General features: G+C 38.7%; 1 pseudogene; it reads left to right on the top strand.

The window, feature by feature from the left end:
• Positions 1 to 4,986: 4,986 nt before the first annotated feature.
• LOC143722179 (beta-1,4 N-acetylgalactosaminyltransferase 1-like) lies at positions 4,987 to 21,428 on the top strand (annotated as a pseudogene).
• The last annotated feature ends 1,570 nt before the right edge of the window (positions 21,429 to 22,998 follow it).

Here is a 22,998-nt window from a genome sequence, read left to right as displayed (position 1 = left end):
TCAAGTCATGATGCAAAGGTCCCCTTTGGTATGGAAGTACCTTAGGGCCATAGAAATAAATTTATCCTAAGACACAAGTGAGATCACATTTTGTATCTTATATACGCACATTTTTTAAAAATGGCCGCCGACCATACTTGAGAGGCCCATATCTTTGCTTCTGTTATAGCTATAATGAAAAATTTGGTATCAACGGGTACATTTTTGTGGTCAAGGAGTCCAATAAAATAGGTTCCAAGACTAAAAAACAATAATGTTGTCCTTAACATGACAATTGGAGGTGAAGTATGCAATTTTTTATAAAAAAAAAAGCATGCCAAACACACAGTCCATTCACAACTTAATAATTTCTTCGTTTAGGTCTGCTTCGCATGCGCCCTTTCCAGCACTGGCTGAAGAAAGAAGCACTGGTCCTGCGTCGAGCATGGGCATCCGGTCGTTTACGTCTCAAGGTAACTCAGAACTGTGTCAGACCTCTGGAGCCCTGGAAGGTGGTCGACTGGTATCAGACAGGTGTAAACCTGGGAGTAATCTCAAAACTGATATTGGCGCCTCCAATTCGGGCTGGGGCGCCCTCTATGAGGGCAGACCGACATTTGGCCTGTGGTCAAGCCAAGAAAAGAGCTTGCACATAAACTGTCTAGAGATGAAGGCGGTCGAGAACGCCTTGCGGTTCTTCCTTCCCCATCTAAAGGGCCACCATGTCCTTGTCCACACAGACAACATGTCGGTGGTTTCCTACATAAATCGCCAGGGCAGTCTGAGATCACGGAACCTTCATGCACTGGCAGAACGCATCCTTGTATGGGTTCAGCGCAACCTACTCTCGCTGAGAGCGGCGCATGTGCCAGCCCATCTTAATGTGCATCCAGACAGGCTGTCCAGGGACAACGTTCCCCCAGGGGAATGGTCCCTTCACCCTCAGACAGTTCAGCTGTTGTGGGACACCTTTGACACAGCAGATGTCGACCTCTTTGCATCTCAAGACAACACTCAGTGTCCAATATGCTTCAGAAAGAACAAGGACGCGCTGGCCCATCACTGGCCCAGACGCCCTCTCTATGCTTTCCCTCCGATCATGCTGTTACCACAGGTAATCAAGCGTATAAGGGAGAACGGTTCCTGTGTACTTCTAGTAGCTCCGTTCTGGCCGAACAAAGTTTGGTTTCCGGAGCTGATGCAGCTTCAGAGCTTGCCTCCGTGGCCTGTCCCGTTGAGGAGAGATCTCCTCTCATAGCCCGGGGGTACGATTTGGCACCCACGACCCGAGCTTTGGGCTCTGCATGTGTGGGCCATCAACGGGTACCCGTCAGTCTCCCCGACGGAGTGTTAAACACGATTACGCAAGCTAGAGCGCCCTCTACTAGACGGCTTTGTGCTTCCAAGTGGTCAGTGTTCTCAGGTTGGTGCTCAGCTCGCAACCTGGATCCACAAGTTTGTGGGGTGTCGGAGGTTCTCTCCTTCCTACAGGAGCTCTTGGATAAGGGTAGATCCCCATCCATGCTCAAGGTATATGTGGCAGCTATTGCTGCGTTTTTCAAACATTCGCATGGCCAGTCACTGAGTAGGAACGACCTTGTAGTCCGCTTCCTCAGGGCAGCTAGAAGGATGAACCCTCCTCGCCCCCCCTTGGACCTTTCCTTGGTCCTGGAGGCCATGAAGGGTGCCCCTTTCGAACCTCTACAGTCTGTGCACCTTAAGTATCTCTCATTGAAAACAGCCTTTCTGGTGGCTATCGCCTCAGTCAATCTGGTGGGTGACTTACATGCACTTTCTGTTAGCGCGTCGTGCCTTGAGTTTGGGCCTAATGACTCCAAGGTCATCGTCAAACCAAGACATGATTATGTCCCCAAAGTACTTGCCACACTTTCAGAGCACAAGTCTCTGTGGATCTGACAGCGAGTCTGACATTCTCTCGTCACAGGCGATTTTTGAGATTCGCCTTCGAGGGCCAGGCATATAAATACACAGTCCTACCGTTCGGCCTGTCCCTGGCATCCTGTATATTATGATGTGCATGGACGCTGCTCTCGCGCCCCTGAAACTTCAGGGCATACAAGCTTTGAACTATTTGGACGATTGGCTGATTCTAGCTCGATCTCATTCAGAGCTCATAGAACACAGGACCATATTACTCGAACACCTCGAGAATCTTGGTCTCACAGTCAATTGAGCGAAGAGCTCGCTGTCCCCCAGCCAGGAAATATCCTTTCTGGGCACAGAGCTGAACTCGCTGTCAATGACAGCGCGACTATCGCCAGAGCGCATACTGAACATTGCGGCACTATAGTCCCGCTCAAGAGATTTCAGAAAATGCTGGGCCTCATCATCATCAGTACTCCAGCTGGGTCTGCTTCGCATGCGCCCACTACAGTGGTGGCTGAAAGCACGAGTGCCGTCTCGAGCTTGCGCCTCTGATCTGTTTCGCCTCAGGGTCAATCAGAAATGCGTCGCAGCTGCAGCAAGTGTGTTTTAAATTAATAAAAATTATAAGGATAATTTTTGGCTTCAGTATTATTTATTTCAGTATATTAGAACCAATAAAGGAGAATAGTTATGCGCGAACAGCGGCATATTCGTGCAGTGTGCGCATGTCAAAAAAATCAATTCCGATTTGAATCTTGTGACATATAAACGCGCACATCAACCCGATTACTTTATTTATAGTTCATGTAAACACCGTGTTCGGATTCATCAATCGTATTGATTTCATTCCGATTGTGTCCATATAAACGTAGCTACTGATGAAAAAAAATGTAACTGCAAAATTAGGGCTATTAAACTGCAACTATAACATAATGTTCTACAAAGGTTTTGTTCTTGTTGCTGCTACTGTGTAACTAATAGTTCATGTATGTACAGTAAATATTTGTCCTTACAGATCTTCTAATAATGAAATGCTCCCGCCACCCCATGCTGAAATATTTCTTGCTTCTGCTTGGCACTGCACTGGGCATTTGTTTTATCCAAATGGGGGCCTTGAATATCATGAAAAGAGTAATGGCATATGGGTACAAGTATAACCTTTCACCCTCCCCACCCTCCCACCAATCTATCTTTGTTTCTTTTAAAAAACACTTTAATTCAATGTGATTTGCCAAGGTGATCTCATGAGTATGTGTGTGTATTTTTGCGTATAGTGTGGTTCGACCGCACGTGCATTTTCTTGCGTTTTCATAGACACTGGAATGACGTCAGAACCCAGAAGACTAATTCGCCACAATCTCTCACAATTGCGATATATAAATTCTGTCCAATTTGAGGGAAAAAAAGATGGACTTTTTTTCTCAGAATTGATTTTTATACTGTATCACAATTCTTACTAATAACTCGCAATTGTTATAAAGTAAAAAAAAGTCAGAAAAAATGTCAGAAATATGGGGTGAAAATTCGTAATTACCTTTTTTGTTTTTTATTGTGGCAAATACAATAAATTGCAAATTTTGAAGCATTTGTTCATTTTTGAAAATCAAATTTTTTTATAAGTAACTAGATAATACAGCTTGGGATTTTTGGAGGACCAGGAGTGCCACTTAACAATAAAATGAAGATTCAATATATCAATTTAATAATTCAAACATAAAAATGTATATAAATAAATCACTTTTAAATGCACAAATTAATAGACATTTTTAAAGTTGTTTATTTAATTCGTGTTTTTAAATGTATTGCAATAAAACCATAAAACAATAAATAAATAAAAACATTTTAAATGTATACATAAATAGACACATTTAAAATTGTTTATTTAATTCATGTTTTTAAACGTATAAATAAAACAATAACAAGTACTTTAATAAATCATTTTAAAGTCACATGTTATATCGCCTTTTTTAAGCATTTGGCAAACCATTTCTCTATCTATTTGCCAAATGCTTTTCTTTGTCGGTTTGCCAAATGCTTTTCTTTATCCATTTGTCAATCGAGTTAAAAAATGCCATTGGACAGTACACAAGTGGGAGCAACCAATCACCTTTCGCCTGTCTCCCACTTGTAAATGTAACACGCACTGTCATTGGACAGTTAGAGAGACCATTCGTCAACGCAAAAATGGCAGGTGAATCTGAATGTGTTTTCAGAGGGATTGTGTTTTCAGATGTTGTTTTATATATAGAAGAGTTTCACAGTTGAGGGAAGACGTTGCAAACGCAGTGGATAATTGTGGTTGAGAAAATAGATAGAGTTTGCCAAATGCTTAAAAAAAACGTATACATGTGACTTTAAAATGACTTATTAAAGTACTTTTATTGTTTTATTAATCTACGTTTAAAAACATGAATTAAATAAACAATTTTAAATGTGTCTATTTATTTATACATTTAAAATATTTTAATTTATTTATTGTTTTATGGTTTTATTGAAATACATTTAAAAACACGAATTAAATAAACAACTTTAAAAATGTCTATTAATTTTTGTGCATTTAAAAGTGATTTATTTATATACATTTTTATGTTTGAATTATTAAATTTATATATTGAATCTTCATTTTATTTTTAAGTGGCACTCCTGGTCCTCCATAGGGGTGTGAGTGTGTGTGCTGTGTATATTGTAGAAAATGCTTACCACAGGCTTTATTTTACTCATAACTTGAAGACCCCCATTATAAAACCCCATAGGAAAAACTCGAAGGAACCAGTGGCGAATTAGACCTCCAGGTTCTGATGTCATACCTGCACCACTCTTTTAATAAAGAGACCAGGATGGATTTGCAGTACACTCATTGTATTACAACCATAAGCATTAGACTGCATTTTCCCTTTATTTGTTAGACTATATCCACTACATAAAAACAGTTTTAATGGGCGCCTTTGTTGTTTGCTCAACAGTTTCAGCCCTCATCCTGATTTCATCAAACCAAAGTAAGTGATACATTTGTACAGCAGAACAAATGTTTGGTTTTAAAAGGGGCTCATGTTTTCAATGATCTTTTAATGTATCCCAATTAGTTACCCCAATATTGGAGCGCTTCTCAGTACAAATCGCTCCGCGTGTTCCAGTATGGGAGCTACACTCACAAGACAACATGTACCAAAAGAAATGCTGAATGACACTCTGAAACGCAGAGCGGAGGAGTACAGGCAACACCAACTCAGGTTCATAAGGCTTTCTAATTTATTTATTTCAGCAGTTCTCAGTTCTTTATTTAAGCAGGTATGTTGTATCTTGTCAAATAAAGGACTTGTTTGTTCATTGCATTATTGTTTCATACCATCCTGTGTCTGTCCTACATGCAATACATATTTATCACTGGTTTAGGACAGACTTAACCCGCATGATGCAAGAGAATATTATAGCCTAAGAGTTCCAGAAACACAAGGGATAGTTCACCCAAAAATATAAATTCTGTCATTTACTCACCTTCAAGTTGTTCTAAACCTATGAATTTATTTCTTCTGCTGAACACAAAAAAAGAGGATATTTTTATGATGGCAGAATTTTCTTTTTTTGGCTGAACTATCACTTTAAATCGTTCCTCCAGAGAGACATTTTGTGATATAACTACATGAATTTTTACAATTGCTCACAAATGGGAGAAAGACCTATGCAATCAATATATAGATGATGCATTAAACACAATGATGTCTGCAGGTGTCTTTGAGAGTGAAGAGTGGAGTGCTCTCAGTAGAGGATGTTCTGGATGGACAGCAGGTGAATGGACAGGGTCAGAGTGAACTGAGCATCTCATCTAGCAGCCTCACACAACTCAATGATCTGCTGTCCAGAGTGACCTACACCAGCACTATCTACCATGTCAGAACATCAGACCTGGGTAAGTACAGGAGAGACACTCATGTAAAGTGCTCAATTTTAAGAAATGCATAAAGCGTTTAGAAATGCATAACTTTACAGAATAAAATTGGTGGGTTGGGAGTGCACCTGAGACCTGCGTTTCAATAGCGCCCGCTCTCTGTAGGCATGTTCACATTAGCAGATAATGAGTTGCTACGAGAACGACTGACATCTCTATCTTTTCATACAGATTACATAAACAGAGAATATTTTTTTTAGTTTTGAATTAGATAATTTAATTGCAGAGACTTAAATGTTTATAAACATATATTGCTGTTGTCTATGTGACTAGTATTCGCTGAGTTTTATTTAAGTTTAGAGACGTGCTCTAGAAAAAAAGTTCATAGGGACGGAGAGGCAGAAAGCATACCCTGTTTTATTTTCTTTATTTTACAAAAGCACAATGTTTTGTTTCGATTGTAAGTGGACACATAAAAAAGTAGACATTTTACAGTTTATTTTTTCATATTTCTTAAGTCTGTATGACCATAAATGTAACAACCACTGGCACCTAATTTCCAAGTCTGCTGGAAAGCTATGCAGTCCAGCAGTGCTGTTGCAACCGGCAACACTACACCTACGTCCCATCCTAACCACTGTACTAAATACAGATAAAGCTAATGTTAAAAATCTACGCTATCTTGAAGCTATCCTAACTGATGCAATACTATGCTACTAACTAACTGCTTCTACCAATTATACACTAACAACTATGCTAATTCACTACCTAGGCTACACAAATTAATCTAAATAACTATATAAATGCTATGCTAACTAGATGCTAATATACGCTATCCTGATCGTTTTCAATACTCGCAATTCCAACTCCTGACTCGCTACAGTGGTTTTTGATGGAACAAGATGTTTTTATACCAGCTGAGTCTATGCCAAGGGCATGGTGAGCTCGTACCAAGGGCGTGGTGAGCTGGTCCCTGCGGGGAAACAACTCCCAATAGGAAAATTCAACTGCAGTAGCCACCGTTCAACCTAAAGAGGGCAGCACTAAGATGTTTTTACACCATATATTGTAGAATTAAAACACTTTAAGGCCCGGCTGGATCGGCCCAAAGAAGGTTTTCCGATCAGCGGATGAAGGTCTCTGTGCGTTACTGTCTTTCCGTGTGGGAAAATAATTTTGATTAAATCAATACATTTATATGCATCAACTCGTTATTTCATCTGACTCCATAAATGAAAAAGGTTTTAATGATATCTGGGCATCATTAAAAGTGAACGAATATTTGATTAATCTTTTTTAACTCTTTAATGAAAATAATGTCGAAGTCGATTAGAATAAAATCAAATGTTTACAATTTATTATGTCAGGTAAATGTATCACGCCAGTTGCTACAATGTATGAATGCATCAGAACAGTATCAGAACAGTTTAATCAGTTCAAAGATAATAGATACAAACATCAAATGCTCTAGAATAAAGAGAGAAGATGCAATACCTTGACATTATAGAAAATCTACATGATGCGAAGTGTTTTGGTGCACTTCACATCATTGGCTAATCTGGTTACAGAAAACGCCCCAAGCTCTTGTTGCATTTCATTATATAGACAGAACTCATTTCAAATGTAAACATGAGTTCACAGTGGGAATTCACATTAATCATCCAATCCCAGACTTACTGGGGGCAGAAGTTGATTTACATGGAACCATTTGCTAACAATGGGAATTTGTTTGAGTTTACACCTTCCGAGAACATGAGGCCATGTGCCTGGAAGACACACCCTCCTATGTATGTGAATTATTTCTAAACTCTTAAATGCCTTATTACCTTTTGGTTTACTTCTTTGAGAATGAGACCTTTGTACCAGTCGCACTGAGACATTTCAAATGATATCAAACGTGACGTATGATAATTATTCACATTAAACTATATAGATTCTAGGGTGAATTTCATGTGATATCAGCATGATAGGAAGAGGGAACGGGGGAATGGGGGGTCAAAGGAAAAATATGTACAGGTCCTTCTCAAACAATTAGCATATTATAATAAAGTTCATTTTTTTCCATAATGTAATGATAAAAATTAAACTTTTATATATTTTAGATTCATTGCACACCAACTGAAATATTTCAGTTCTTTTATTATGTTAATACTGATTATTTTGGCATACAGCTCATGAAAACCCAAAATTCCTATATCAAAAAATTAGCATATCATGAAAAGGGTCTCTAAACGAGCTATTAACCTAATCATCTGAATCAACTAATTAACTCTAAACACCTGCAAAAGATTCCTGAGGCTTTTAAAAACTCCCAGCCTGTTTCATTACTCAAAACCGCAATCATGGGTAAGACTGCCGACCTGACTGCTGTCCAGAAGGCCATCATTGACACACTCAAGCAAGAGGGTAAGACACAGAAAGAAATTTCTGAACAAATAGGCTGTTCCCAGAGTGCTGTATCAAGGCACCTCAGTGGTAAGTCTGTGGGAAGGAAAACGTGTGGCAAAAAACGCTGCACAACGAGAAGAGGTGACCGGACCCTGAGGAAGATTGTGGAGAAGGACCGATTCCAGACCTTGGGGGACCCCATAGAGAATCTGTGGGATATTGTGAAGAGAAAGTTGAGAGACGCAAGACCCAACACTCTGGATGAGCTTAAGGCCGCTATCGAAGCATCCTGGGCCTCCATAACACCTCAGCAGTGCCACTGGCTGATTGCCTTCATGCCACGCCGCATTGAAGCAGTCATTTCTGCAAAAGGATTCCCGACCAAGTATTGAGTGCATAAACGAACGTAATTATTTGAAGGTTGACTGTTTTTGTATTAAAAACATTCTTTTATTGGTCGGATGAAATATGCTAATTTTTTGAGATAGGAATTTTGGGTTTTCATGAGCTGTATGCCAAAATCATCAGTATTAAAACAATAAAAGACCTGAAATATTTCAGTTGGTGTGCAAGGAATCTAAAATATATGAAAGTTTAATTTGTATCATTACATTATGGAAAATAATGAACTTTATCACAATATGCTAATTTTTTGAGAAGGACCTGTAGATTAGGATTGCTTAGGTGAGACTTGCGTCTCGAGTGGTGCACAAGAGAGGAATTCAAATATTAATTTATTTTGTTCTCTCAGAGAGTTGCGGTATCTTCTGGCTCTTCCAGTTTTTCCAGTCTTACAACACTTTATACCCAAATGTCAAAAAAAAAAAATGTACTCCAAAAATGTACAAATGTACAAAAAAGTAGTTTTATTGTTTAGTTACCCTTTAAGTTTAATATATGGTGCCGGCCCATTATAGGACATTTTTCTGCATTATTGTATCTTTACTATTTGTTCAAAGAGTTTTCAAAATTAGTCATTTATTTGACAAATCACATTTCTCTTTAGTTCATTTTTCTTTTGAGGACCATAAGGCCATGTTTCCCATCATGATTAGGAGACCATCAGTTCCTGTTCTTTATGACCCAGGAAACGGTAAGACCACAACATACACAGTGAAACACTCTAAAAAAAAAAACAGCATGCTACCATGGCATCAGATGTGCTGGTTATAACACATGTATACATACATGTCTATAAAGTTGCCAATAAACCAATGAAATGTCAAACCTACTTCCCACTCTCTCTCTCTCACAATTCAGATATTAACTCACAGGTAACCATAATAACAAAAACTTTTCTGCGGTATAAGGAGCTGAACGTCCTCATCCAGAGTATCCGGAAGTTTTATCCAAATATCAAGATCATTGTTGCGGATGACAGCCTGAAGCCTGAACCTGTGTCTGGAAACAACATTGAGCACTACATCATGCCTCCTGCACAGGTGCACACTTCTTCTCCACCAGTTTTCTGTGTGTACCACATACGTGATATCCCACTTGTACCATGGTCACTTGCCAGCAAGTTAAAGCTGTCTTTAATGCTTCCATTTGACTGGAAGGGTAAAAATGACGGTTATCTTTGTCACTTACGGCTTGTTAGATTTTTTTTTAGATTCCTTTTTATTGTCATTGTAAGAGAGTACAACACAATTCCATTTGAACCAAGTGAGGACAGATCTCAAGCAATAAATAAGTAAAAAAAAATAAAACAATAAAACTATATCAATAACATTTATACATTTAATTTCCACGTACACATCAAACACTCACACTATCAGCAGGTACACGGCCAACATATTCAATTTATTGCGCAATCCCAGTTAGCTGGATGGCCTCCTCTGGGATTGTTGCGTTGAGCTACGTCTCCGTGATCACCAGAAGTGCTAAGCCGCAGCATGTACACGCTCTGCCATATTCCAGTTCCAGATCAGGGGTGCGTTTCCCAAAGCCAACTATGGTCGCAAGTTCCGTCGTTACCAATAGAGTTCAATGGAAATTGTGATCATAGTTGGCCAACAATGCTTTTGGGAAACGCACCCCAGAGCGATCTGTACTCTTTAGAGTTGGCATGAAATGAAAGTTGTGATGGTCTGCCCTACTTTGCCTTACCTTCACAAAATTAAACAATAAAGCACAATTCAACATTTATTAGGTGAAAAAAAAAGACTGCATCCTACTAGTAGCAAGATACATTGATGCCTGTCACAAAAAATGGGGAGAAGTTAACTAGCAATGCACTCACACACGGTACTTATACTGATTTTTTATCATCACTGATAAAAATAATTTTGTGTTGAAGTAAATACTACAGAAAAAAACAATGTAATTTACATGAAAAAGTTAGTTCAAGCAAGAATAAAAAAAAGAAGTAAATTCTATATTAGGACTCAATTCAAGCGTGTAGAAATAAAAGCTTAGATATCAACGTTATAAAATTAAGTAAAATTACTAAACTTTTCTGATACTGGTGTTCTCATCATGCATTGGGCCTTGAATAGTGATTTTTTTCTCACTGTTTTCCAGCTGTATGTACACTGTTTTATCATTGCTTTTATTTTTAGGATTAGTAACTTGCCATTTTGTGACGTTTGGAGTTCATTTTCTACTCAAAATGACACATTCAAACACAAAATGATCCATCAAATGTTACCGTCATTGTGTATTGTCTACCAAGTGTTGTGAACTTTTTTTCTCCCAAAGTGTAGAAAACTCAGAAGCGTAGACCAGGAGACTCGGGTTGTATCTTAAGAAGGGTTCTTTATTGAGAACATGAGCTGTGCATTGCTGTAGTCTTCCAAGCTCGTCTCGAGTCTGACTAAGGGAAACGTTCCCTTGCAATTTATATACATTTAGGGGCAGGGCTTAACATTGTGATGAACAAAGCATGTAAATGATGTATACAGGTTTAGGTCCCTGCCCTATACTGAGAGTGTAACCAGTTCCAATCCAATCAGACTAGAGAACAGGAATGGCAGGACTCTCCCGCTGAGACAAAAGCTCCCAAGAGCCACCAAGAGTTTCAGTAGTGTATTCAGAGTTTTCATCTGATTCATTTAACTTACAATAGAGAGAAACCGGAATGCTAAATTCAATAGAGAGAAACCGGAATGCTAAATTCAACAGAGAGAAACAGGAATGCTAAATTCAGTCTCTCTATCTTAATATTTCATGTGATGTTATGTAAAGAAAAATAGGATCAGCAGATCTTAAATATATTCTTAAATTTGTAACCCTTCACAAGTATTAAGGTCTCTGCGTTCACATGACTTTTAACTTTTGATATGTAGATATGGTATTTATTTATTTATTTATTTATATACTCCGGTGGCCGATCATCTTAATCTATTTTGCTCCATACACACCGAGAAATACATAAATAAAAAACATATTTAGGCCTACCTATATTTGTATCCACCATAATTATTAAACAATGCAAAAATTTTTTTTATAAATTAACTGAGATCCCCTATTCAACGACCTTCTTCATTCTCGTACCTTGTGAAAACTATACTTTTGTACCGCTTTTTGAACTGAGTTATGCTTGGACATTGTTTGAGCACTGAACTTAGTCTGTTTCACAACTTCACTCCACATATAGATATACAAAAACGTTTTAATGTCGTACGGACACAGGGATGTTTAAAGTTGCACACACTCCTAAAATTTTACCTCCCTTCTCTATTCAAAAACAGTTTTTGAATATTGCCAGGAAGTAAGTTGTTTTTACCTTATAGATTATTTTTGCTGTTTGAACATGAACCAGGTCAGTGAATTTTAATGTCCTTGATTTTAAAAATAATGAATTTGTATGTTCTCTGTAACCGCTGTTATGAATTATCCTTATGGCTCTTTTTTGCAACATAGATACTGATGATAGTCTACATTTATAAGTATTACCCGAAACCTCCACACAGTAATTTAAATATGGTAATATCAACGCACAATAAAGAACGAGGAGTGGTTTGTGGTCCAAAATATGTTTTGCTTTGTTCAATACTGAAATACTTCTTGAAAGTTTATTTTGTACATGTTTTATGTGAGGTTTCCAACTTATTTTATCATCTATTATCACCCCAAGAAACTTTTTTTCGTTAACCCTTTCTATGTCCACACCATCTACCTGTATCTGGACTTGTGTACTCTTTTTACAATTACCAAATAACATGAATTTGGTTTTATTAATATTTAATGATACTTTATTTCTATCAAACCATCTTTTTATTTTACACATTTCTAAAGTAATAGTCTCCAAGAGCTCCTGTAAATTCCCCCCAGAAATTTTTTTTTTGTATCATCCGCGAATAGAACTAATTTTACTATCTTTGAAACTTTGCATATATCATTTATGTATAACAAAAATAATTTAGGACCCAATACTGACCCCTGGGGGATACCGCAAGCAATGTTCAAACACGACGAAGAATATTCCCCCAACCTCACAAATTGTTTTCTGTCTCTTAAATTACTTTTTACCCAATTCAATACTACCCCCCTAATTCCATACCGTTCTAGTTTATTGATTAATATGTTGTGATTAATTGTGTCAAAAGCTTTTTTAAGATCTATGAAAACTCCAACTGCATACTGTTTATGATCCAAAGCATTAGTAATTTCCTCAATTGAATCAATCAAAGCCAATGATGTTGAACTATTTGATCTCAATCGGTATTGACTCCCAGAAAGTAAGTTATTTTTTTCCGAAAAATCTGTCTAATCTGATAGTAAATAGTTTTTCTAAAATTTTGGAAAATTGTGGAAGTAAAGAAATAGGTCTTTAATTTGTGAAAATATGTCTGTCCCCAGTTTTAAACAGCGGAACAACTTTAGCTATTTTCATAGTGTTTGGGAATTTACCAGTATGAAATGATAGATTACAGATACATGCCATTGGTTTTGAAATCCTCTCAATTACCCTTTTCACAATTTTCATATCAACTTCATTGCAATCAGTAGATGTTTTGTGTTTACATTTATTTACAATGTCTATTATTTATTTTTCTTCCAGCACTGTAAGAAACATTGAGTTTGGATTCCTTTCTATTAAGTTTTCTTTCCAATCTTCAGATGACAATGGATCTGGAATTTCTTCTGCCAATTTTGGACCAACATTCACAAAAAAATTGTTAAAGCTATTAACAACATCAACCATATTGTCCTTTTTAGTGTTATTATCAATAAAATAATGAGGGTAACTATGTTGCCTAGTACTATTTTTAATAATACTGTTTAATATGTCCCATATTCCTTTAATATTATTTGTATTATTATTCAACATTTTACTATAATATTCCTTTCTACATACCCGTAAAATATTGTTTAACTTATTTTTATATTTTTTGTATTTATTTTCTGCCTCTTGAGTTCTTTGTTTTATGAATTCTCTATAGAATGTATTTTTCTTTTTACAAGTGTTTTGTAATCCTTTTGTAATATTTTCGCTTTATACAGTTTTGTTTAATCGGGCAATTTTTATCATATAATAATGTGAATAGTCTTAAAAAAGTATTGTATGCAGTCTCAACGACACTTTCTTTGTATATAATTTCCCAATTTTGAGCTAGTAAGTCATTCTTTAATGCATTCATAGTTTCATCAGTCCTCATTCGTCTATATTTTTGTTTATCATCTGGCGGATTGCTCTTATAATTGTAATTGGTATCACAAAATATCTATTGTATTAATTACTTGTACTAAAATGTTTGCTGAAATGTGAGGGGTGTACATCTTCTCAAGGGACACTACTATAGAAATTAAACTTGGACAGATTTTAGAGTAGTCAATGTACTGCTTGTATAGCAGTATATATTTACTATCCTCTGAAAATAACTCAACATACAGCTATTATTGTCAAAATAGCTGGCAACAAAAGTGAGTACACCCTAAGTGAACATGTCAAAACTGTGTCCAAAGTGTCAATATTTTGTGTGAGCACAATTGTTATCTACATGCCTTAATCCTCCTAGGCATGGGGTTCACCAGAGCTGCACAGGTTGTTGCTGGGATCCTCTTCCACTCCTTCATAATGACATCATGGAGCTGCTGGATGATAGACACATGGTGCTTCTTCACCTTCCGCTTGAGGACGCCCCACAGGTGCTCAATAGGGTTCAGGTCTGGAGACGTACTTTGGCCACTCCATCACCTTCACCTTCAAGGAGGGAGGGAGGGCATCATGTTCTGCTTCAGAATGTCACAGTACATGTTAGAATCCATGTTTCCCTCAATGAAGCTCGTCTCCCCAGTACCAGCAGCACTCATGCAGCCCCAGACCATGGCCAACACCATGCTTCACTGTTGGCAAGACACAATTTACTTGGTACTCCTTACCAGGGCGTCGCCACACATGATGGACACCATCTGAGCCACACAAGTTGAACAGTAATTTCATGCTCTTGGATAGGTTGCTTTCAGCAAACTGTTTCCTGGGCTTTCTTGTGAGCCAGCTTCAGAAGAGGCTTCCTTCTGGGACGACGGCCATGCAAACCGACTTGTTGCAGTGTGCGGCGTACGGTCTGAGCACTGACAAGCTGACCTTCCGCTTCTGCAACCTCTATAGCAATGCTGGCAGCACTGATGCGTCTGTTTTTTGAAGCCAGCTTCTGCACCTGACGCACAGCACGAGGACTCAACTTATTTGATTGACCCGTGCAAGGCCTGTTCCGAGTGGAAACTCGTCTTGGAAAACCTCTGTATGACCCTGGCCTTTACTGTAACTCAGTTCCAGGGTGTTACCAATCTTCTTATAGCCTTGGCCATCTTTGTGGAGAGCAACAATTCTAATTCATAAATCCTTAGAGAGTTCTTTGCCATGAGGGGCCATGTTGAACATCCAGTGGTCAGTATGAGAGAATTGTACTCAAAAGTACAAATTTTAACTGCTCTAATACAAGATACACAAATTTGTATGGTCCTGTCAAGCAGACAAAAAACATGAACATGATGAATAGGACATGTGGCTTTACATGGTTAAACGATGAACAGCTATTATCACTTAGGGTGTACTCACTTTTGTTGCTAGCTATTTTGACAATTATGGCTGTATGTTGAGTTATTTTCAGAGGACATTAAATATATACTGCTATACAAGCAGCACATTGACTATTCTAAAACATATCCAAGTTTCATTTCTATAGTATTGTCCCTTGAGAAGATATACTAGAATGTTTGCTGAATTGTGAGGGGTGTGCTCACTTGCATGAGATACTGTAGATCAGGCGTCTCCAACTTTTTTTCATTTGAGAGCTACTTTAAAAAAAAAGATACGGCTGAGAGCTACTTGTGTAATACAATACTTAAATCTCTTAAATAATGTCTCATAACTCTCATATTAACAACTATCTAAACTGTTTTAGACCTAAAAGAGTTTTTGTAGGCCTATGTCACCCTTAAAGAACAGAATCAGAGATTAATTTTTTTATAGAAAATTGTACTTTGCATATTATACTGTAAAAACACTATAAAGAGCTTGAGCATTTAAAGCGCCTGACGACAAACTTTACAGTGCGCTCTTATAGGCCTACAGAACAATATCACCCGCTGGTGTGGACACCAATATAGTTATTCTTGGTGTGAACGGTTCTGGTGTGTAGCTGTGAGTTTAAATTCTTCAATAACAGAGAGGTTACCTCGTTGCCGAAAATATAATGTAGTGAAGCTATTTTATTTGTAAAACATTGCAGGGCAGTAAGGACAAGAAGTTTCTGTGATCCTGAATGTTTCTGTGTGTACAGAGAGTGCAATCTCTAATCTCTGTGTGCTTCAATGAAGGCAGCACATTAATATAGAACAGCGATTTAACTGACTGGAACTATACTTGTGCATTACCCGATTTGAGAGAGCACCTTCCATCCAAATCCGAATAGAGTATTCAGACCGAATACACAAATCAAAATATTCTGGATTTGCATCTACAAAAAGCTCGATTAAATCAATCTTCTACTTTTACAGTGGTTTATTTCTATTTTCTGCCCTGCAGTTAGCTGATATGTGAGTATTGATTACTATTCACTGTTTCTGCTGCTGATGATTTGATTTTTTTTAAGGGCTGGTTTGCAGGCAGGAATCTGGCTGTATCACGTCACCACCAAATACTTCCTGTGGGTTGATGATGACTATGTATTTTTGAATGAGACGCGGATTGAAAGATTTGTAGAGATTATGGAGGCGGTTCCAGAACTGGACATTGTAAGCATTTTTGTTTTTTCTGTTGTGAGGAAAGGCATTCACAGGACATGCCACTGACTGTGTCAATAGTTTTGCTTACTGATATCCCCATGTCTTAAAAATGCAGTTTGTTAATAATGCTGCGTTATGAAAACCACAGAAAAATTGAGATGATTGTTGGCCATAAGTTGCATCCTGAGGTCTACAGGCAGCAAGGTCTCTCTCTGGCAGCAAGCGGTTGAAATTGTCAGAATTATGTTCAATTTGTTTTAGTTTTTTTTTTTTTAACTAAACACAGCTGTAACACATGGGGGCAAATCAAACACTATACCCTCCGTCTAAATGTCCATATTATATATCCTAAACAGTATGTGAAATTAAAATAAGTGTGTCCCAAAGCATAGTATGTTGAAAAAGAGTATGCTAGAAGTCCCCGGATGGTCTACTATTTCCGGTGGATTTTCAAAGTGTGGATCCGTGCTCACTATAATATTGCCCACAACCCACTGCGCTTTGGAGGAGGAACTACAAACACGAGTAAAAAGTGTTAAACTACAAAACATGGCGGATATGTGCGACCTACGTGAGAGGTTAAGATAAAGGTTTGAGGGACTAATCAAAGTTTAACCTGATTTTTATATACCTGAACCTGAAAATAAATAAATATTTATTTAATGTTATCCTTGTTATATCTTATCAGCAAGAACAATGTGGACTTTTATAAAGATCTGTTTGGCCATTAACTTTTAAATGCATCATTATGTATTAATATGAGGAGAGCCTCAGCCTGAAAGACCCGTGACTGACCACCAAAGTGGTTCTGCATTTCTCTCCGATACGGTAGGAAATTAAATTTGGAGGATTTTAACTGTGACAAGATGATTGACAGGGCAGTTTTCTGTGACAGGATGCGACAGAGAGCAACCATTAAAGATGCAATTTTATGACGTGATAGTGTGTCCCAAAGCTTGTCTACTTTTTGCTACACACTCAAAAGTATCCTGGGAACAGTGCAAAACTAAAAAGATAACAAACCCAGAACAGACATTACACATTGTGTCTATATTGTTAAATAATAGATAGATAAATCGAATAAATAATAGATGACATTCTGCTAATGTATTTGTACAAGATGCCAGCAACTGAGCAGCACTCCTCACTCTGTTACACTTCAGTAAATATATACACATGTATTGGTAAAAGTTTATGTCACGTTCAATGTTATGTTGAAGCTATAAAAATGTCATACATGGACAGTAGCAAATATAATACTATATATGCAGGGATGGATTATGACTTCATCTCCACCTTTTCCGTTCTTTTCCTTAGCTGCGCATTCATGGTAAAAGAGAGTGGAAGATATGATGATCGTTAATATTCAAACCATTCTCACTCCACGTCAAATGCCTGTGCTACCCCGTACATGTAGGTAAAGAAAGCACCTGTACACAATGTAGGCTACAGGATTTACAGAATCAATGAAAAAAAGTATAGCACTCGAGCACGGGTGCGAGTCTGTCTCTTCCGTGGCTGGTGTAGCTTGACCCCGTTTCTCGGGGATTATCTTCACTACTCTCACGGCGGGATACAGTTCCCGCAGCGTTGCTACGCAATGTAGAGTTACCACTCTCGAAAGGGAATGTTTCCGGTTACTATCGTAAACCTCGGTTCCCTGAGAGGTGGGAACGAGGCATTAAGCGTTAGCCGGCGTCTTCGTTGTTTGTTCAGCTTTGTAAGCGTTCAGTCGCGATTCTGACGCAATTGTTGCATCAGTGCATTTTATACTGCCCACGAGCCTGTCAGTATTTGCATGTTGTGTATGCTTCACAACAATTGGCCAGCTGTTCCAAGTTGGCGTTAGCCCATAAGATTTCAACAAAAACCTCAGGGAACCCAGGTTATGATAGTAACCAGAGACGTTTTGCTCCTTGCGAAATAGGCTAATCCACAACATCAAAACTGAGCTCTTTTAAGAGTTCAGACTATGGCCGTAAGCTGTAGAGAGTTGACAAGTTCTTTTGCACATTCTCAGTTAATTTTTAACTTGAGACATTTTTGGAAAATGAGTGCTCTCCCTCACAGTTTGTTACTGGCAGCATCAGAATATGAAAAATATTTCTTCTAAAAAGTGAATTGTGACTACTTCATTTTACTGTGAATAGCTGAAATGGCGGTACCAAGTATTACTATTGGTATTTTACTATACTGTAAGATTGGAGAACTGCCACTGAATCAAGACCATGAGACTTGAAAGCTTTGTAAAGGAACTGAGAAACATTCAGTATCAGAATATGATGTGGCCACTTGAAGAGAGATACATAAGTATTTTTTATATAAAAGTTTCTCTCTCAGGGTTCTTCTGCTCATAAAACTGTTTGCCCTTTAGCCTTATTACTCTCTGCAGATTTTCCACTCCTTCATTTTGTAAATGCATTAATGTTCAATGAAATTTGATACACAGTCTTTCCTAGCTTGGTGGTGGAGGGTAAAGTGACCGCTCTATTCCAGCAAATGGACAAAGAGGAGGATGTCTCGGATGGTTGTAAGAAGAAGCAGCAATTATTTTATGGTTTTAATAGATTATACATATATATAAATACATATACATATATATATATATATATATATATATATATATATATATATATTCTGCAATCCTCTGGTTATAATCATCTGCAATATGCAATAAGGCAAAGTCTTCTCACGCATGCGCAGTTCACCTCAACAACAATGTATCCATGAGAAGACTTCGCCGCCATATTGTGTTTCAGAACCGGACGATCTGTGGTAAGTATATCTCACTTTTGTTGGGATGACCATGTATGGTTCTCATTTTGCTAATACATGTGGATATGTTTGTAAAAGAAAGGCTGGACCTATGTCAGATGTAGATGATGACTGAAAAGATGGCTTTTGTTGTGACCGTTTACTGATGGCAAAGATGTGTGTGTACTTACGTAGAATAATGTGTCTAATGGCTTTCATCACAGCTAAGAAAAGTGTGTCTTTCCTGTTTACATGACGCAGACAGTCAGCTATAACACTAACTTAAGCTAGATCACCCAAAAATGTAAATCATTTACTCACTTGCATGTCATTCCAGCCTCATATTCAGTTTGTGCTTTTAGTTGTCATTGAAATGTTGTGATGTTCCTGTATCAGATGTGTGTAACTGTTCTTTCAGATCATTTATCATTATGGCGATCATGCGCAACATGTTACTTTGTTGCCTACTTGGGACTACACTGGTGATTTGCTTAGTGTTGGAAATCATGAAAAACATAACAGCACCCAGGTAAGCAGTCCTTTTTTTTCTGAGTCTGTATCCGTTTCTGCTTAAGTCGAGACATAATAAACACTGTTTCCGAGTCCAAGCCTCAACTCATTTCAAATGAGAATACGATCTCAACAGCTGTTTATAACCACTATTTATTCATTTCCCACATTCAAGATATTGTTTTAAAAACTCACAGTGTACATTCTAATCTCCGGGATGATGGCGTCCCAGAGACCAATATTTTAATGATTTATAAAAGATGAATCACTGTCTAGCCATCTGATATTTCAGTATGGAGATAACCAGGGGCGCAGCCATCATTTCAAAAGTGAGGGGAACAGAATGTCAAGTGTAATACCAGTTTTATTTTTCTTACATGACCACTTACTTATAGTGCTTGACTTTTTCGTGAAAAAGGAGTGAAGAGTTTTTTGCCATTTTGAACTCTATGAAACTGATGGATTCGACGCGGATGCGGGCGTGTCGTAAGCTAATGCACGAGTGAGTGATTACCATGGAAACGTGAAGTCACGTATAGACTATCCTTGACTCTTTTGATTTTAAATATCGATGTATACACACCCGTGAAAACCTCAGCTTGTCGTTGAAACACTTGCCCTATGAAAAAGTGCGGGGGACGAATTTACATTGTATAAAAAGTGTAACCCGCGTAATCTACGCCCATGGAGATAACAGTTATAGGGTCATGATTTTTCAGTAGTATTAGAGCATACCTTAAGAGTCTATTAGTACCGTTTGTTGTTTGATTTTGGCACCCGATAGAATGTTTGGCACTGGAAACTGTCATGTCAGACTTAATGAGATGATTGATTTCTTTTTATTTAGAAAATTCTCAATATGATTCAACAATGGTGTGTTTAGCAACAGGGTGTTTTTTTTAACTATGGACACTTTCGGCCCTGTGAACAAATTTCCTTAAAACATAGTTTTCACACACTCTTATTTGATTTGCCTATAATGTTAAACAGTGGATGTACTGCATGCACTACTACCCTAGTGAATAATAAATATATCAAAATGTATTTGAAATAATATTTTATGCTAAGTATACTACAGATACATTTACATATTTATGTACATAATATTGATACTAAATTTATATACATAAAGTCTGCTAAATTGGAACAACTAATTTTGAACTTAATGCCCTTTAGTTATACAGAAATAATGCTGAGAGGTCCAACTAAAGATATACTTAAGTATCTTTTATTGTGCTAAAGTGGAACTATGGCAAGTATATTTTAGATACACTTAAAATATTTTGCATTCAACGACTGATATTATACACAGATCATACTATCCTTACTAATAGTGATATTAATGTCATGTTCCTGGTTCTCTTCTCGTGTTTTATTGGTCTCTGTCTCCCTCTTCTGGTCATTCTCTGTATCTGTTCCCTCTTGTTCGCTCTCACTCTTCATTTACCACTTATCTTGCCCAGCTGATTCTCATCCTATCATTATCGCACCTGTTCTCTATCCTCTATCATTAGCTACTCTCTATTTCTAGTCTCTTGTGTTTCACTCTAGTTTGTCGGATTATTGTTGACCGTCACGTTCGTTACCGCTGTTGAACTCTTGTTATTTGTTATGTCCCGTCTAGTCCAGCTGTCTGTTATCCACCTGCAACTTTACCAGATCAGTGGTTACCTGTGTTGAGTCCAGAAGAGGTGTGAGGGATCTGCGCTTCTCCAGTTCGCCTTTGCTCACCCTTCACCAGTCCACGAGACCTGCTGCGTGCGCTCCTCTGTTCCTTCAAGAATATTTTGAGACTATTTCTGTTGATCGGCCGTTGCGGCTCTGCCTTGTTTCCATTAAAGACTGTTAACCTGCTTTTCGTCTCCTGAAGTTTCCTCACGCAGCAGTCTTCGTGACAGAATAATCCGACCACCATGAATCCAGCTGATGAGCAACCCATTCAAAACGTGCTTGAGATCCAGGGAGCCATGCTGGGGAGACACGAAGAGGAACTCGCCGCCGCTCGTCAAGCTGTTGAGACGCTGGCTTTCCAGAAGTCTGACTTATCTGGGCAGTTTCATCTTCTTCGAACAAGCCCGGTCCGGTCCTCTGATTCCACCGCATCCGAGCCACGTGTGAATAAACCCCCCTGCTATGCGGGAGAGCCTACCGAGTGCATTATAGCCTACATCATCTCACTTCTCAAGGGACGGGCTCGTGAGTGGGGAACAGCGGTCTGGAATTCCGATGCCATCTGCCTCAACAGCTATTGCCTTTTTAAGGACGAGATGTTACGAGTGTTCGCCGAGATCGCCGAGATCAGGGATGAGGTTCTGGCTAGTGAAATATCATCTTCCCTCAACCCCCTCATTGATTTGGCTCTACGTGTGGAGGGACGTTTTGAGTTGCGTCGACGAGCACGTCCAGTGGCCCGGCCTTCTCTCTCATCATCTATCTGCTCCTCTTCTACTGCACCTGCGGCGGACCAGGAACCCATGCAGCTGGGTGGAATCCGGATCTCTGCATCAGAACGCCAGCGTCGAATTATAAACCGTCTGTGTCTTTATTGCGGTGCTAACAACCATTTCCCACTTCCTGTCCTTTAAAAGACAAAGCTCCCCAGTAAAGCGAGGGTTACTGGTGAGCGCATCTTCTCTAAGCCCTCCGCCGCCTTCACAGACAATTTTTTCTGTTCATCTCCGCTGGTCCGACTCTTCTATTGACTGTCAGGCTCTTATTGACTCTGGTTCCGAGGGAAATTTTCTTCAGGATCTCACCACTGTTTTCACCTTGGATAGACGGGTTCTCGACAGGGTGCACCGCGCTACTGCCCCCTTGAGTCTCACCGTGTCCGGTAACCACCGCGAGACCATTTGTTTTCTGGTGTTTCATTCACCTAATATGCCTGTTGTGCTGGGTCATCCTTGGCTGGTAGAACATAACCCTCAGATTAACTGGTCCAAGAACACTATCTTGTCATGGAATCTCTCGTGTCATGCTAAGTGTTTGGTGTCTGCTGTGTTTCCTGTGTCTTCTGTCTTTGTTTTTCAGGAGGAGCCAGGTGATTTGTCAGGAGTTCCCGAGGAGTATCACGATTTGCGAGCGGTTTTCAGTCGATCCCGGGCGGCATCCTTTCCTCCTCATCGCCCGTATGACTGCAGCATTGAGCTTCTTCCTGGAACCACTCCTCCTCGGGGAAGGCTTTATTCTCTCTCCGTCCCGGAGCGTCAGGCGTTAGAGAAGTATCTCTCTGAATCCTTTGTACGTTGGTACCATAGTTCCCTCTTCCTCTCCGGCCGGTGCAGGTTTCATTTTTGTGAAGAAGAAGGACGGCTTGTTACATCCCTGCATCGATTACAGAGGCTTGAATGACATAACTGTCAAGAACCGCTACCCCTTGCCACTTATGTCATCAGCCTTTGAAATCTTGCAGGGAGCTA

Source organism: Siphateles boraxobius, unplaced genomic scaffold, assembly GCF_051911475.1.
Source record: "Siphateles boraxobius isolate OS27281-9 unplaced genomic scaffold, OSU_SipBor_1 66, whole genome shotgun sequence".
Taxonomy (NCBI): domain Eukaryota; kingdom Metazoa; phylum Chordata; class Actinopteri; order Cypriniformes; family Leuciscidae; genus Siphateles; species Siphateles boraxobius.
This window is presented reverse-complemented; position numbering and strand designations above follow the sequence as displayed.